General features: G+C 44.8%; 1 long non-coding RNA gene across 11 annotated transcripts in view; it reads left to right on the forward strand.

Annotated features, from left to right (window-relative positions):
• Positions 1-2,432: 2,432 nt before the first annotated feature.
• Positions 2,433-16,062, forward strand: part of LOC681177 (similar to GTPase activating protein testicular GAP1) — a 106,047-nt gene continuing 92,417 nt past the window's right edge. For 2 of the 11 annotated variants that reach the window (XR_010058925.1, XR_010058927.1), the window contains exons 1-3: positions 2,435-2,859; positions 3,566-3,872; positions 15,381-15,612. This is a non-coding gene — a long non-coding RNA (similar to GTPase activating protein testicular GAP1). Of the gene's footprint in view, positions 2,860-3,565; positions 3,873-15,352; positions 15,613-16,062 lie in introns of all 11 variants that reach the window. The other 9 variants (XR_005497933.2, XR_010058922.1, XR_010058926.1 and 6 more) reach the window with 8 other exon arrangements.

Below are 16,062 nucleotides of genomic sequence, written 5' to 3' on the forward strand. Positions count from 1 at the left end.
AATAACTATCTGTTACATGATGCTGGTAAGTCATTGTACTTGAGCAAGTTGTTCTGTATGGTGTTCCAAAAAATGTCTAGTGTAAAGCAGGACACATAGAACACAAACTGTATGTCTTTGTCAGATATTCACTGACCTAAAATTGATAGATCGATAATAAAAAGGTAGATGACATTTAGGTCATAGACTGGCTAATTATATACAATGGTTTACTAGATTGATTGTAGATGATCGATAGTTAATGCATACAATATGGATGCTGACAAACAAACAGATGGATAGTGTGGTAGTTTGAATGAACACTGAGAAGTGACACTATTAGGAATTATGGCTTTTTGGTGGATGTGTAGCCTTGTTAGCAGAAGTATGTCACTGTGATGGTAGGCTTTGTGGTCTCACATATGTGCACAAGTCTGGCAAGTGTGATTCAACCCTTCTGCTGACAGCCTTCAGATCAAGATGAAGAACACTTAGCTCCTTCTCTAATATCATATCTGGCTGCATGCTGTTCCCTGCCATTAGCTTAGTTTCCTTAGCACAGTGTCCTCCTGATTTGGTTATCTATTGATGTCCAGCAACTCCTCTCAAATGAAGTGCCTTCAGACAACACATATTTAGTAATTCTCAGGGTCATTATGAATTAAGAATGTGTTATGGCTTAAATGAGGCCCTTGCTTCAAGGGTCTATCACATGACTGCAACCAAAGTCAACCAGCATTGTGGTGCTATCTCAAGACTCCACAAGCTCATTTATATATAGGTCTCTTGGCAGAGTTTGGTTCTTGCTGGTTGGTGACCAGAGGATCTCTGGAGTTCTTTACTATGTGTTGCCCTCCTAATGCAGTCTATGGCTTCCTCAGAACCAGTGGAGATATGGTGTTGACTGGCAAGCCAGAAAGGCCATTGAAGTGAATTCTGATCACTATGGCCCCATTCTGTTGGTCAGAATTCACAAGCAAGCCTATCCTTCTTAGGTTGGCAGGGGTGGGTTGTTGGAGAGTAGGAGTGCATGGGAGGATGGGGGTTTATACAAGAAAGAGAACACTAGGAAATCAAGCTGTGGGGATTCCATCTTGGATTTTGGTTTGCCTCTAATTTGTAGGCTAGACCTCCAGTCAATGTTAGAGCTATTGTTATGCTGAATGGAGGGATACTGAGCCAGAGGCAGAATGTATGGTGGGTGGAAGAGTAAATAAGGTGACTTTGGACAAGTCAAATCGCCTCCTGCCTCTGAGACATCATTTTGTCCTCAGCAAAATGTAAATACTTGGTCACAGTGGGGCAAATGAGAAAAAAAAAAGTGCAAGCTTCAGTTTGTTTTCTGAGGGAGAAAACATAGCTCTCTCCAGCTTGCAGGGACAAACTGCTCTGGGCCTTTTCTGTTGTGTTGATTCGGAGTCTGTCAGTCTGGTATCTTCAAGGATTTTAGTATTTGGCCCCTTGGGGCCAAATAATAAAGAAAAATATTAAATAATATATAAATAATTAAGAATTACATGGCTGGGATAAACACAACGAGAAAGCTGGTTTTGGGAGTCCTTTAAAGTATCTCTAAGGCCTTTTTAAAAACTACCTTTACTTCTAAGCAGCCCGTGGGGGGTGGGCATAGCTGAGAGAAAACTGGCTGTATGTGGGAAATTTCACGCTCCTGATAATAAAATGGTAACAAAATCTCATCAGGCTCCCAAGGCTTAGAGCAGAGGGGATGTTTATGGTGGAAGGGATTCCCCAACACAGTTGCAGCTGCTTTCCAGGTTGTGAGGTTTTCCAGGCCTACAGGGCAGCTGGGGTTATGGACTCTGTGGCCTCCTGCTAGTGCAGTTCCTTTACTCTCAGGCTTTGGGAGAAAACACTCAGTTGTCCCACCCTGGGGCCAGGCAGCTTCACTCCAGGCTCCAATTGAATGGTGTCACACAAAGTGGGATCCACAGTCTGCGCTGGAGTGGTTTGCCCCAGGGAAGGTAAACAGCTGGGGAGGACATTTCAGAGGGTGGCAGTGTCCTCCCAAAGGTTAGCCAGTGATTGGGGATAGAACTTGGGAGTCAGCCTTTCACAAAGCCATGCTTCTCAGCAGGAAATGTGGGTGGGGCGGAGCAGTCCCAGGATAGAGATGAAGGTCCTTTGAATCTATCAGAGGGCCTGGCCTCTTGCAAGCGGGGTACCCGGGACAGGACGCCAGGGCAGGGAGCACACTCCAGTGTGTAATCTCATTACCCTCCCTCGCTCTGCCAACCTAGCGTGCACAGTCGCTTACAGCCTACAGCTGCCCGCGCCTAGTGTCCCTCCAGCCCATGAGGTCACCTCCTGCAGAGCCATAACCCATACTGGAGAGTTGTGGGTAGCCCAGGAGTAGTTGGAACAGCCCAGACCAGATCCGGCCAACAGTCTCACCTTCCCAGGCTGGCTGCTCCACCAAACTACAGCAGTCTTAGAAAACCTAATGAGAACCAGTTTTAGTGGCCACTGGCAAACTTTCTCAGACTCGCTGATTGGTCAGTGGCCGAGACCTGTAGCCAATCAGTGCGGTGGTTGGGCCCTCATTGCGGACCGAAGGTCTGCGTGAGCGTCTGGCGGGCACTGTGGCCTGCAGAGACTCGAGGTGTGGAGGGCAGAGCCAGGGAGGAGTGAGCACGTCTTGGGACCTGACAGTCAGGCGGCTGGCACCGCCATCACCGCTATCGCTGCTCCTGGTGCTGGTGCTGCTGTCCGGAGCCTTGGGCTCTGCGTCCTGAAGAGCTCTTTCCTTAAGGGGAATCGTGGGGAGACCGGCTGCCGCGGGAGGGCGACGATGAAAGCTCTGCGGCTGTGAAGCTAGCAGTACCTCTACGCTTCTGCGGTGTCCAGTTCAGCAACCTCTACGTAAGTTCAGCTCCCAGAGGTGCGCGGCTTGGTGTGGGGTCGTAGTTTCTTCCCAGGGTGTGGAGCAACTAACCTCCATGTTTAACTGTCATCGCCGCTGGGGACCAGGCTTAGCAGCGGCGCTGCAGCTTCTTGATCCCTACTGTGGAGGAATAAGGATCATTTCAAGGGAGAGCTGGAACCGTCCCCCTCTACTTCGACTTCCCAAGCAGGAAGATGAAGTTGAGGTGGCTGGTGCGATTTGCGTTTAGGGGCGGTGGGAGGCTGTGCATGCAGGCATAGCAATCTAATTAAGGACACGGCGCCCACGGTGTGCAGTGGTGGAGAAAGATGAGCGGGTTCGAGAGCGGCCACACCTGTGGGTCGCAGTGCACTTGAGGACTGTCGCCAAAGTTGAGTTTGTTACCCTGGATGTATCTCAACCTGCAAAGAGGAGGGAGTCTTCTTGACTCGAGTAGAACTCGGACCGTAGGTGCGTTCGACTGGGGGTTGCCCTTGGGACTTGAGCGACCACTGTTTTGCCCTTTTAAAAACGTTTATGTGGGGCGGGATTCACGTGCCACCTCATGCGTGTGAAGAGCAGAGAACAACCAGGTTTTTTTTTTTATCCCACCTTCTGTCAGGTCCTAAAACTCAAGTCCTCAGGTTTGACTGCAGAGTGCCCTTACCTGCTGAACTGTCTCACCGCCCTGTGGTCTTATTGTAGGTGGGCACCAATGGCATCATATCCACCCAGGACTTACCCAGGGAGACTTAATATGTCGTTGATGATTTTCCTACTGGCTTCCCAGCCATCGCCCCATTCCTGGCTGACATCCACTCGAGTCACAGCAGTGGCCGGATCCTGTATGGAGGACACCTCTTGGGCTGGGCTGAGTCTGGCTGCTTGCTACCTGTGCACAGGCTTCCCGCTGACCCGGTCCAGCTTCTCCCCTACCCACTTCTTCCTGGCCACCTGGGAGCAAGTGGGCCCTTAGGAGGAGGACAGGCTTGGGGTTGCGTGGTCTGGAGAGGTAAGTGAGGGGTACTCTGCAGCTGAATAAACAGGAGGGTTGGGCTTGAACCGGAAATTAAGGCATTGGCTAGGAGACATTCCCTTGATTCCGCTCCTCAACACTAAGAAAATCGCTTAGTAAAATGAGGGAGTAAGGTGCAGATACCAAAGACCCTGAGGGAACTTAAGGCACTTTACAGGGTTTTTTCTGTTTTCTGGAATCACCTATAAGTTATAAGTACACAAATATTTCTAATAATATATTCATCGAAAAAAGTAAAAATTTGGGAAATTTAAAAAGGAACACTTTTTTTTTTTTTTTTTTTTTTTGTATGAGCTGGGTGTGGTGTCACTCCCCTTCATTCCCAGCAGAGTCAGAGAGGCAAACAGATCTCTGTGAGTTCTAGGCGAGCCTGGTCTACAAAGTGAGTTCCAGGACAGAATACAGAGAAACCCTGTCTGGAGAAACCAAAAATAACATGTAGGTTCGTGTGTACATTTCTAGTTATTTCTTTAGCATATTGTTGCCGTTGACAACAGTGGGCCCACAGTGCCCATATTACTGTTTCACTTGCTTGTTCTGCTGTATAGTATGCTCTGGTCAGTGTATTTCTGTAACATTTATTACAACCATATAAAATCTCACCCTTCCTAGTGGTCATTAAGTTGCTCCCGTGACGTTTTTACTATAATCAATACTATAAAATGCTTTATAAGGTTTTTTTATTCGTGTGTGTGTGTGTGTGTGTGTGTGTTTGTCTTTCTCTGTGTCTGCTTGTGTTGGTAGGGCCAGAAGAGGGCTTGGGCCCCCTGAAGCTGGAGTTGTTACATACAGGCAGTTGTGAACTGCTTGACTGACAATGGATACAGAGATTTGAGCTAGCATGCTGAAAGGACTACAAGGTGCTCCTAACTGCTGAGCCACCTCTTCAAAGCCAACACTTTTTAAAGTGTCAAAACACTGCACAGCCTTAGCTGACATCACAGGAAAGTGAGCAAGCATGCCATGAACTTCTTAGTAAGTTCCTTATAGCTTTCTCCACATTGCCTTTGTAACAGTTTACATACTTCTGTCTGCAGGAGCCTGCTTTGCAGTCTCCCTGGAGAAAACACCAACTCTGCTCTGGCTTTGGTCTTGGCAACATGTGAAATGGGTATGGGTGGGTGAGGGTAAATGGCCTCATTCCCGGTGTAGGTAGAGACAGAGTCCTCTTGTGAAATTCCACCTGGGTGTAAAATGCCATAGACCTTGAGCAAATCTGTGTTTGCTTTAACTCCCCTAGAGCCTCTGAACTACAGAAGTGATGTCTTCCCTAAGAGCTTGCCCATTGTTCCTGTCACTGACAGTGGCTGTGTTTGTTCTGTGAACTTAAAGGAAGAGACATGTTTTCCTAAAGCCTGCACCAGCAGAGACGGAGAAATAAACTTTGTTTGGAGCTACAGTTTTTTACTTGACAGGTTAACATCCAGTTTTGTTTACTGACTAGCCTTGTATTGCCTTGGGTTTGACATCTCAATTACAGTTCAACAGAATACCTTCAACTCAAACACTGCCTCCTTGGGGCAGGCCAGCCAGCTAGAGGGCTAGAGAAGACAGTCCCCACTGTTAAGTTTCATTCGCTCAGTCATTCATTCATATATTCTTTTTAAAACGTTTATCTAATATCATGTATAACAAGCTTATAGTGAAAAAAAATAAACTTTTCTAATACAAGCAACTAGGTCGCCAATTCTAATATTTCTATTACGGTCTTTTTTAAAAATTTTTCATTTATGAGTGAGAGTGTGGGTGTGCATGCACATGTGTGCATATGCATGTGTGAACCAGAGGTCAATTTTAAATGTCTTTGCTTGAGAGCCATGTTGTCTTTCTACTCAGGGTCTCTCTGGGACCTGGGGCTCCCCAGTTAGGCTAGGCTTGCTGGCCAGTGAGCCCTAGGGATCTGCTTGTTTTTCTCTCCAGAGCAGAGATTATAAGTGTGCTGCCACGACCTGCTTTTCATCTGGGTGCTGCCATTCAATTCAGGACTTCATGCATGCACAGCAAGCACTTCATAGGGTGTGCTGCCTTCCCAGCTTCTCCTGTAATGTTAAAAAAACTTTATGTCACAGGGTTAGGGTTAGGAGCTAGGGGTTAGGGTTAGGCGTAGGGTTATATATGCAGAGAGTCATATATATCATATATAATCTCTATCTAAACATAGTCAGTATGTTAATTCAGAAACTATTTTTACACAGTTTCCTTATATCGGCACTGAAATAGACATAGACTCTAAGCAGAATGCTCTTACTCTGAAAGGCCTCTCTTACATTTAGTAGGAACACCATTGATAACATTTTGTTGTGGTAATATGGTAGACTCTCCAGCTAGAGCTTCCTCCTAACCCATCCTGATTCAGGGATTCCATTTGGGTAGGTTTCAGTGAGCAAGCAATATCTCCAGGATAGAAGGTAGAGCATGTATCAGCCTGTGCACTGGAGGTTAATGTACTAGGGGCAGGGCAGACACAGTGTCTTTCAGAAGAGCAGCGTGTTGGGATCTGATGCAGGAGCACTCAAGGGTACAGACGTTGTCCCCTCTGAGGACTGCAATTGGTTCCTGGAAGTAGGCAGCCTTGAACGATTTGAAGTTGGGGGAGTCTGACGTTTATGTTGTTCCTTTTGTTTTGCTTTTGATCCCCCCACTCCCGCCATGCATCTCAGATTGGCCTCAAACCTCATAATGGAGGATGATCTTGAATCTCTGATCCTTTGACCTGACTGACCTGTGCTGAGATAGTGGTTGTGCAGCATTACAACCTACCCATTTGATGGGAACTGAACCCAGAGTGCAGGCTGAGCCACAGTCTTTCTGGTGAACTTAGTAAGGGTCGAAGGGCAAACTACTTAGACAACTGTTAAATAGTCTGTTTGTTCACACCATCAGACTTCTCTTTAAATTTTTAAAATTGTGTTTATGCACATGGGTCATATGCCTACACACTGTTGCATGCAGTTCCCGTGGAATACCCTGGACCGGATTACCTACAGTTGTGAGCTGTCATGTGAGTGCTGGGAAATGAACATAGGTCCTCTGGAGGAAGAGCCAATGATCTATCTCAACCAGGGAGCCATCCCTCTGCCCCACCTCTCCTTACCTTCCTGCAGGACTGTTTTATACTGTCTTCTCAACACAGTCCCACAGGATAAGTACAGTAATTACTGTTTATATCACAGAAGAAAAAATAATTTCCAAATCTGCCTTAAGTGAGGCAAAGTCACCTTAGAAGACATACTTTTCCCCTTTCTTACACTTTTCATGCAAGACCCATTTTCTGTACACGAATCATATAAGTAGTTACAGTAACAATCGCTGTGCTTTTTCTGAAGACATCTAATAAATAAGGTTAGTGTTTTAGTGTTCATTGCGGCTTTGGTGCTAGGACAGTTCTTGGAGCCATATTCAAAGGAAGTGTGAACTGGAGTGAAGTTTCTGTGAAGGATGCTTCTGATGATAACCTCACTTTGAAATTACTGCTCTGCTGCTCCCAAGGAAAATTCAGCTGAATTAGCTAGCCTCTTGCAACAGAAAAAACAAACAAACAAAAACAAAATTTAGAGCAGGAAGCATTTGCACTGAGGCTCCGGGGTCTTGAGGCTGCAGTGGGTGCCAAGTGTTTTAGTGTTTATTTGACATGAAGGTTATAGCCCCAGAGAGATGAGTTTACTACTTAGGATTCTCATTTCATTAGCAATATTTCATTAGAAACGGTCTTTGACAGTTTCCTTTTGGTGTCCGTGCATGCTGTACCTGTGTCTGTGTGTATGCCTGCGCATGTGGGCGCACGTGCAGGCACACACAGACATTCATGCATGGCTCACATTTTGTGGAGATGCATGTGTGTGCAGACCAGAGAAGAACTTTGAGTGTCATTCCTTAGGCACTCTCCACCTTTTAAAAATTATTTATTTGTTCTGCCTACATGTGCATGCTTTGACACTGTGGTAGTCACAGCACAACTTCAGAGTCAGCTCTCTGCTAATTCTCCTTCATGGGGTCTGGGAATTGAACTCTGGTTATCAGGCTTCTGAGGTAAGCGCCTTTAACCTGCTGAGCACTCTATCCAGCTCCCTTTCAAATCATTTTCAGGCACACCTCCCTCTGACCCAGTACTCAGCAGCTAATCTAGGATTGATTGCTGGGTGACGAGGCTCGAGGAGCTGCCCTTCCTTCCTGTGGGACTACAGATCTGGGACTGACAGACACCATGACTGTTTTTGTTCAGTGTGTATTCTAGGGATCAAACTTAGGTCCTCATGCTTGAATAGCAACTCCTCACACTGAGCCATTTTCCCAGCTCTTCCTTCAATTTTGCAGTTCTGGGACTTGAACACAAGTCCTCATGAAGGTTAGCTAAGTAAGTCCTTCATGAATGAGCAACACCCATAGGCACAGTAATTCTTTCATGACACCTTGCAGGTACTTGTGTAGTCAGGCACAAGGCAGAAAACACTTGCAGCAGTGGTCTTGGAAGACACAAGCCCTCAGTCTTCATTTTCTAAGCTGTAGATTGACATGGTAGTGCTGATTTCTTAGGGTTGTCATGAGAATTAACCAAGGCAATGTGTTGTTCCTGCCATGTAACGGTCTTGTGGTAGAACTCCTTCATGTAAGGACTTGGTTTTTTTATTTCATGTTATTCTCTGTGTGTGTGTGTGCATGTATGTGTATGTATATGTTTATGTGCTACATGTGAATATGTATGTCTATGTATTGTGTGTGTATGTAAATAATCTGTTTATGCTGTATATGAAATTGTGTGTCTGCATGTTCATGATGTGTATGTATGTCTGCATTTGTGCATTATGTGTGTGTTTGTATATGTGTGTGTGATGTGTTATCTATGTATGGTTTATGTGTATGATGCGTTTATGTGCATGATGTGTGTGCTTGTGTGTGTCTGTATGGTGTGTTTATATGCATATGGTGTGTGCAGGTTGTGTGTGAGTTTGTGGTGTTTGTACGGTATGTGCATACTGCATTGAGGCCACATGGGTGTGCATGATATATATGTGGGGTGTGTGTATGGTCTGTGTGTAGGACATGTATGGTATGTGGTTTTGTATGATTTATGTGTGCACATGCAGAGATTGGGAGGAGATCCTCCCGGTACCAGTTCTCTCCTTTTACATGGGTTCCTGGAACTGAACTCGGATTTCAAGGCAAGGGATTTATTTACCTTTTGAGCCTTCTCTGGCCCTCTCTATAAGTACTTTTCAAATGGAGGGCTTTCCAAATTACTGTTTTGGGTTTTTCCCCTTTGTTTTTCTTATCTTTCTGTAGGGGAATTTGGTGGGGAAAATTCTGTGGCTTTCTTGTCTTTTAACTTTTCCAAACATCCATATTGTTCTTCAGATATTGCCATAGGCTGAATGGGCTTCAGGACTTGTTCCATTCGAGGAGGTTTTGAGCACAGGATGTGTTTTCAATTACTGCTGTGGAGGGCCCTTCTGAATACTTTGAAGGCCCTGGATTGAACTCTTGCTTTGATAGATTTTTTTTTTTTATATTTGAGGTAGATTTTGGCACACACCAATCTCCTTTGCCTGGAAGATTCTGTGATCTCTACATAGTTTTCTTACATCTGGTATGGTAATATCAATATTAGGCACTGGAAATGACATCAGAGGAATAATATCTTTACAGTGTGAAATGTTTCTGCTCTCTTCATTCCCTCCAGGATGTTCACATTGGGTATGACAGAGTGTTCTACCTGGCATGCAAGAATGGCATGGTGCAACTACATTAAAAAAATGAACAAATAAAGTGTTTGTTCATTTAGTTAATCTGAGATTTCTTAAACTGTCACTTCATAGAGCAAAGAGGTTATGGCCGGAAGATCTGAGTAATGATGAGTACCGTATTTTTTTTGTTTTGTTTTTTGTTTTTTTGTTGTTTTTTGTTGTTGTTGTTGTTGTTGTTGTTGTTTCGTTGTTGCTCTGTGTGTTTTTGGTGTCAGGGGAAGGCTGTTGTGTTCTCACTGGGGAGGAGGGTATTATCTAGAACTCAGTTAGATAGTATGTCAAAGGTTTTTGTTGATGAGGAATTTCATTTGGGTTGGAAGGACCACAGGAATGGGAACTGAGTGTGAGTGGTAGGAGAGCTTTCCTTAGTCTGGGCTGCATCCTGGGAGAAGGATGGGAGCATGGAGGTTGCTTCAGAAAAGGATGGAAACATTGTATCTGTGGTCAGGAAGCAGAGAAAGATGGGTGTTGTTTCTAAGCTTCCTTTTTTCTTTGTATGCAGTGCAAGCCTGAGCCCAGGGAATGGTGGTGTCTATATTTAGGGTGGGTCTTCCCTTCTTAATTAATCTAATCAAGATACTTTATCAGAGACATGCCTGGTGACTATTTCCTGGATGGTTGTAGATACCGTCAGATTGACAGCTAATAGTATGCATCACAGCTGGTCCCTGGACGCTTTAACATGGAATGGTGGGTGTTGAGTTGGTGCAGAGGTGACGGTTGTTGATCAAGAACTTTGGATTTAGCTGGAGCTTTTAATTAATGGAGCTAGAGTCCACAGAAAGGGTATGTGTGTAATTTACCACATGTCAGTGAAGACAGAGAGGATAGAGAATAACTAGATATATGAAAATGGGTTGAAGAAAACTGCTTAGGTGTCCTTGAAGACTACATATGAAGGAGGATACACTATGCCATCATGAAAGCATTAGGCATTCTCTTGACTCTGCAGTACCGGGCGGGGTGAATTTGGAACACCCTAAGCACATCAGTGTCCCCATGGGAATGGGGAAAAAATAACATACAAAGTGGTGGTTGGTGTTCACACCAAACATCGGAGGCCAGAATCAGTGGCCTTATACCTCCAGAGAATGTGTCCTTAAGGAAGACTGAGCATTGAACTTTGTCCCCCAGGAAGGAATCACCTCATTTCTTATTTTGTTATCATTTTGGTAAGGCTGGATAGACAAATCCCTTGTTGTAAAGATGACATTCTGCTGGTTGATGTTTTACCCTTGTTGGATGGTATGTTTGAGAAGCCTTCTGGTTTTCTCTCTGAACAGGAAACTGGAGACCTTGCAGCTGGGCAACTCTGACCTGATCCTCTTTGCACTGCTCCCCACCCTGTGGCGAGCTCCTCTCCTAGCTGGCACTCTCTCTTTCTCTTTGGGGAAGTTGGGAGGCCATGACTCTTGTACAGGTTTTGGCAGTGCAGCTGAGGGCTTACCTTCAGAACCTGTGTGGAGGACTCTTGGAAAACTTGTATCTGGAAATGTGAGGGCCTTTCCCTTTGGAAAAGAGTCAGACAGAACATGTCTCTAAGGAGGGGCTCTTCAGGGTCTATAAAGTGACCTCTTAGCGATTCTGTGTGGAAGTCTGTAGCCCTGACAAGGGGTTCATGTGTGGCAGATTTCAAGCAGGTCAACTCTTCCGGAATGTACTTTGGGATCATAAACTATATTAAAAGGAAGTTATTTGCCTGTTTTAGTGGAGATGAGGAAATGAAAAACTTGCCATCTGAAGTGACTGCTTCGCCAAAAGGTGACACAGAAATGACATAGAACAAGTAAGGCACTACATGTGCACGTCTCCAGGTTAAAAGTCAGGCTGTCCCATCACAGCCTCCTCACTTCTTCCCAGATCCTCCCCACTGCCTTCTGATCTCCACATGTAGACAGCCCTTATCATAGGGAATTTCTCTAAATTTAGAACCTTGGTTCTCCCTTATCTTGTGATGTTGATTGTGGCCATCGTATCAGGAGCCTCCACAATTGGTTATTTAAGGATGGGATTATTAGTTCGGCTTTTCATCTCCTACTTGAACTTTCTTTGGCAGCCTCTGGCCCTACCCTGACTGATGATGGATGACGCATGTTCTGCGTGTACCTGAGTTGGAAACTTAGAGGTTTTGACCTTTCTGGGCTAGGGTCAAGTCCCGCTGATGACATAATTGAGGACGACAGCTGCAACAAATGTAGAATGTGGGGACTGAATTCATGAACTTTTTTTTTTGAAAAACAAGGAAAGTAAGTAGACTCTTCCATTTAGAGAATACAGAGGAGCTACAGGGGTTTTTTTTTTCTTGAAACCATATTAATATCTGCATTTCTTTGTCTTATTACCCAAACCTCAAAGCTGTACTTTAGCATTATGTGTCAGAAAGGTAAAAGTGACATTTGAGATGTTCTAGAACAAGACAGAAAAGAACAGAAGGACACATTCATTCCTTGTATTCAGTTTTGAGGTTCTTGCTGTGTCAGTTTGTCTTGTTTAGCAAAATGAAGAGGTAATGATACCAATAAGTGATTTCTTTTCCTTCTTGTCATCCACCTTGTTTATAAAGCGAGTATTTGTAAGAGAAATGTCTCCCCAGTTCCCTATTAAATTGTAAAACATATATGATCTAGTGAGAGAAGCCAACTACAGCGTCTAAGACAGTGGAGCATCCCTTAACTAATTCTTTGGTGGAAGAAGGTGGTAATGGCAGAAAAGGTCCCTTTGAAACTCAGTAAACGAAATATCATGGAGTAATTCCACAGTCACCCTGGTGTTAATTCAGACTCCAACTCTCATCTAGGTCTGCTTTGGCTCCCACAGTGTTTATCTTCATTCATTGGCTGCCACTGTGATGCTCCCCCACCCCCACTCCCACTCTGATGTCCTGGACACTCTCCTTTTTCTGTGGCCTCTGCCACCATGCCTGTCCGCAGTCACTCTCCTAAAATTCCACTCCTGGCTGTTTTCCTCTCCTATAATTCAGGCTCTTGGGGCATAGTTTTTTGGCTCTGTCCTGACTGCAGCATCAAACATAATGTGGTTTAGCGGGTACCCAACCCCGATGAATTAATATTCAGATGGTTTAGTGAGTGGAGGCCAAAGCCAAACCAGACAACCAACAGGAGCCAAATACATACTGGAAAACCAACAAAGTGGGTGCTGAAGGATGGAAGGGGTTCCACAGGGAATCACAGTCCTCGACCCCCAGGAGGCAGTGCTTGCTGGTTAGGATTTTCTTGCTGCAGGGAAATATGAACACAGCATCAAAGCACTTAGTAGGAGTGGGGACCCTTAAACACTGTGTGGAGGGCTTAGTGGAGCTGAGCCAGGGAAGGGAGATTGGGTCAGATCATGTGTCCTGGAATGGCTTGGTTGTTAGAGTTCAGATGACTGTCTATTGCAGGGGATGAGCTGTTGGGTCTGCCTGGCTTCCACCATTAATCATTGCCCGACCTTAAGCAAGCCCCTGGGTCTCTTTCTTCATCTGCAATGTGACAAGATAACTCGTGTTGTAAAGAGATTGAAGAGGAAAGGGAGTTTGGCTGTGAGATCAGTAAGGATGACTTTTGATCAGCTGCTTCCTGACTGAGTGTTGCCTGCAGTAGGCAATGGGTGGATGCATAGATGGATGGATGCATGTCTTGCTGGATGCATGGATGTTGGATGCATGGATGGATGGATGCATAGCTGGCTGGCTGGATGCATGCTGACTGGATGCATAGATGGATGGATGGATGGATGGATGGATGGATGGATGGATGGATGCATAGATGGATGGATGCATGGCTTGCTGGATGCCTGCTAGATAGATGCATAAATGGATGGATGCATGGATGGTTGAATGCACGGATGGATGGATGCATAGATGGATGGATGCATGGGTGGGTGCATGCATGGATGCTAATATGATATATGGATGTGAAAGCTGTTGAGACACAAAATAAAAACTGAGGGTACAGGAATGAGCAAGTCAATTTTGTTCCTTGTCCAGAACTCTCAAAAGAGTTTGGACTGGAGAAGCTTACAACCTTAACACTTTTAAATACAGTGTTTTAATGTTATTTGTTGAGAATTTCATACATTGATACAGTATATTTCAGTATATCCACTTCACCCCTGTATTTGTTCTAAGAATCCCTTGAATACAGTGAAGCCTACTCATGGGTGAGGGGCCACCACTGCAGCATGGTGCACTCACTAGGGACCACACCCCTAAAGAAAACCTTCCCCTAGCAGTTCTCAACTGTCAGAATCTTCTCAGCTGCAGGCAGGGGCTTCAGTGCCCTACCACATCCGTGCTGGAATGTTGAGTGGTTTGCTCTTCTGCTGGACACCAACTGCACTGAGTTTGGGAGTTCAACGGCTATATCATGAGCACATGTCATTGTTTTGACCCAATTCCTTCCGACCTTTGGCTCTTAAACTCTTTCCACCTCTTTTCTTTCCAATATTCCCTGAGCGTTGAGGGAACTTGATATGGTGGGAGCATCTGTGGCTGAGCTCTCCACAGAGAGTTCGGACTAGTTATGAATGTGTATTAACTACCATCCACTGTATGAAGATCCTCCCCCAATGACCACCGAGAGCTGTGTTAATCTATGAGCTTGTAACTGGTATAGTTTGATAGTATATATCCATTTAAGAAAATAGTAGTTATGGTTCACTCCCCGGGTTTATGAGCCTCTCCGCCATGGTTTCTTGACCAGATTTACAATGCCAGGCAAAAGTTTCCTCTTGTAGTGCAGACCTTCAATCCACCCAGAAAGTGATTGATGATCCTCATAACATTCCTGCCATTCATGGCACACCCATGAGGACATCCTGCCAGGGCTTTTGTTATATAGCCCTGAGTAGTCACAGTGGAGTGAGAATAGTCTGCATAGCATCTTCTAGCATCATAAAGGGTAGCTAGCAAGGGTGGAAGCTTCCTGCTAAGTACTGTGCAGGCAGGTCTGTGAGATTTCTTCAAGTTCTTTGACCTACTTGTGTGGTGTTATCAACTATAGGATCTTACCATCACATTCTGATGGGTAGCCCTGAGCAATGAGAATTGACAACTCTGGTATCATCTCTGTGACATCCTCGACCAACAACTTGAGAGCGAGGTGTCCTACATCTGGCTCTGGCCTTTTTGAGAACTTGTAGCCAATGGAAGGAGAATTACCCACCTTATAAGTCAATTCCCTTTAAACGTTCATTGTAAGTTGGCAGGTAGCTTTTCATATGGCTTTTGTATTTTAATGTTCGTGGATGTTTTACCTACTTGTATGTCTGTGTGAGGCTGTCAGAAGTCCTGGAACTGAAGTTACAAGCAGGGGTGAGTTACCATGGGTGAGTAGGCGCTGGGAATTGAACCCAGGACCTCTGGAAGAGCAGCCTGTGCCCTTAACTGTCTGTCTCTCTGCCCCTTCATATGGCTTTTTCAAATATCCTTAGTGTTAGTTAGTTCTTCTTCATCCTCTTCCCTGCAATCCTAAAGATTTTAAACCAGTGTTTCATTTATGCATTATTTAACTATTGATCTGAATTGGTAGAAAAGATTTAAAAAAATGACACATGGTTTACAAAATTATATTTGTAATTTGAAGAGGGGATTCTAAAGAGATTATGTTCAAAACCAACATGGGGAAATCCTAAAAAGGATCTGGCCTCTGCCCCCTTGTTGGAACACCTTACCTGTGTTCTGATTTTCTTCTTTTGTTTATTTCTTTGTTTAAGGGTGTCTGCAATTCCTTTTTGTCCACAGCTGAACACTCTCCAGGCTGTTCTGGCATCCGATGAATGTGATTCCTATGTCCTCTTTCTCTATCCTGCCAATGGTCTTCAGTTTTTGGAACTCGCCCCAAAGAATCCTACAGTGTCCAGCTGAAGCTTCCTGCTAAGGTGGGCTTCTGCCAAGGGGAAGCAGATGACCTGAAGAGAAAAGCCCTGTATTTCAGCCTGACTAACAGTGAGCAGTCTGTGAAGAATCTCTACCCGTGAGTAATGTGGAGTGTGTGACTGTGCTATGCACTGAAAGGACATTAGGAGGGACACTGTCTCTAGTGGCCAGAAACCATTTGATAATAACCTTTGGTGGCTTCTAAGAAAGGCGCTGGTTCAAAACCAAGAGCTAAGCTGGACCTCTGGAGCTTCAGGCTCTCCAAGATGTAAAAGATTCTTTCTTTTTCCTGCACTATCTGTCAGGCATAGAAACCAGAACCAGCAGTGATTATATGTTTTTGCAGAACTACTGGGGCTTGCTGTGAAAAACATTGTTCTTGGGGCTACACAAAAATATCCAGTCATAACTAACTGCCTCAGTGGAAGCTTTTCAAGTTAATGATTTCTAGAGAGGAGGCATCATGATTCAGTCTTTCAAACAGGTATTGTTAAGGATTAAATTATGAGTACTATAATGGTGGGGAGGTAGATGATGCTTTTAGTCG

Source organism: Rattus norvegicus, chromosome 1 (genome assembly GCF_036323735.1).
Source record: "Rattus norvegicus strain BN/NHsdMcwi chromosome 1, GRCr8, whole genome shotgun sequence".
NCBI classification, from domain to species: domain Eukaryota; kingdom Metazoa; phylum Chordata; class Mammalia; order Rodentia; family Muridae; genus Rattus; species Rattus norvegicus.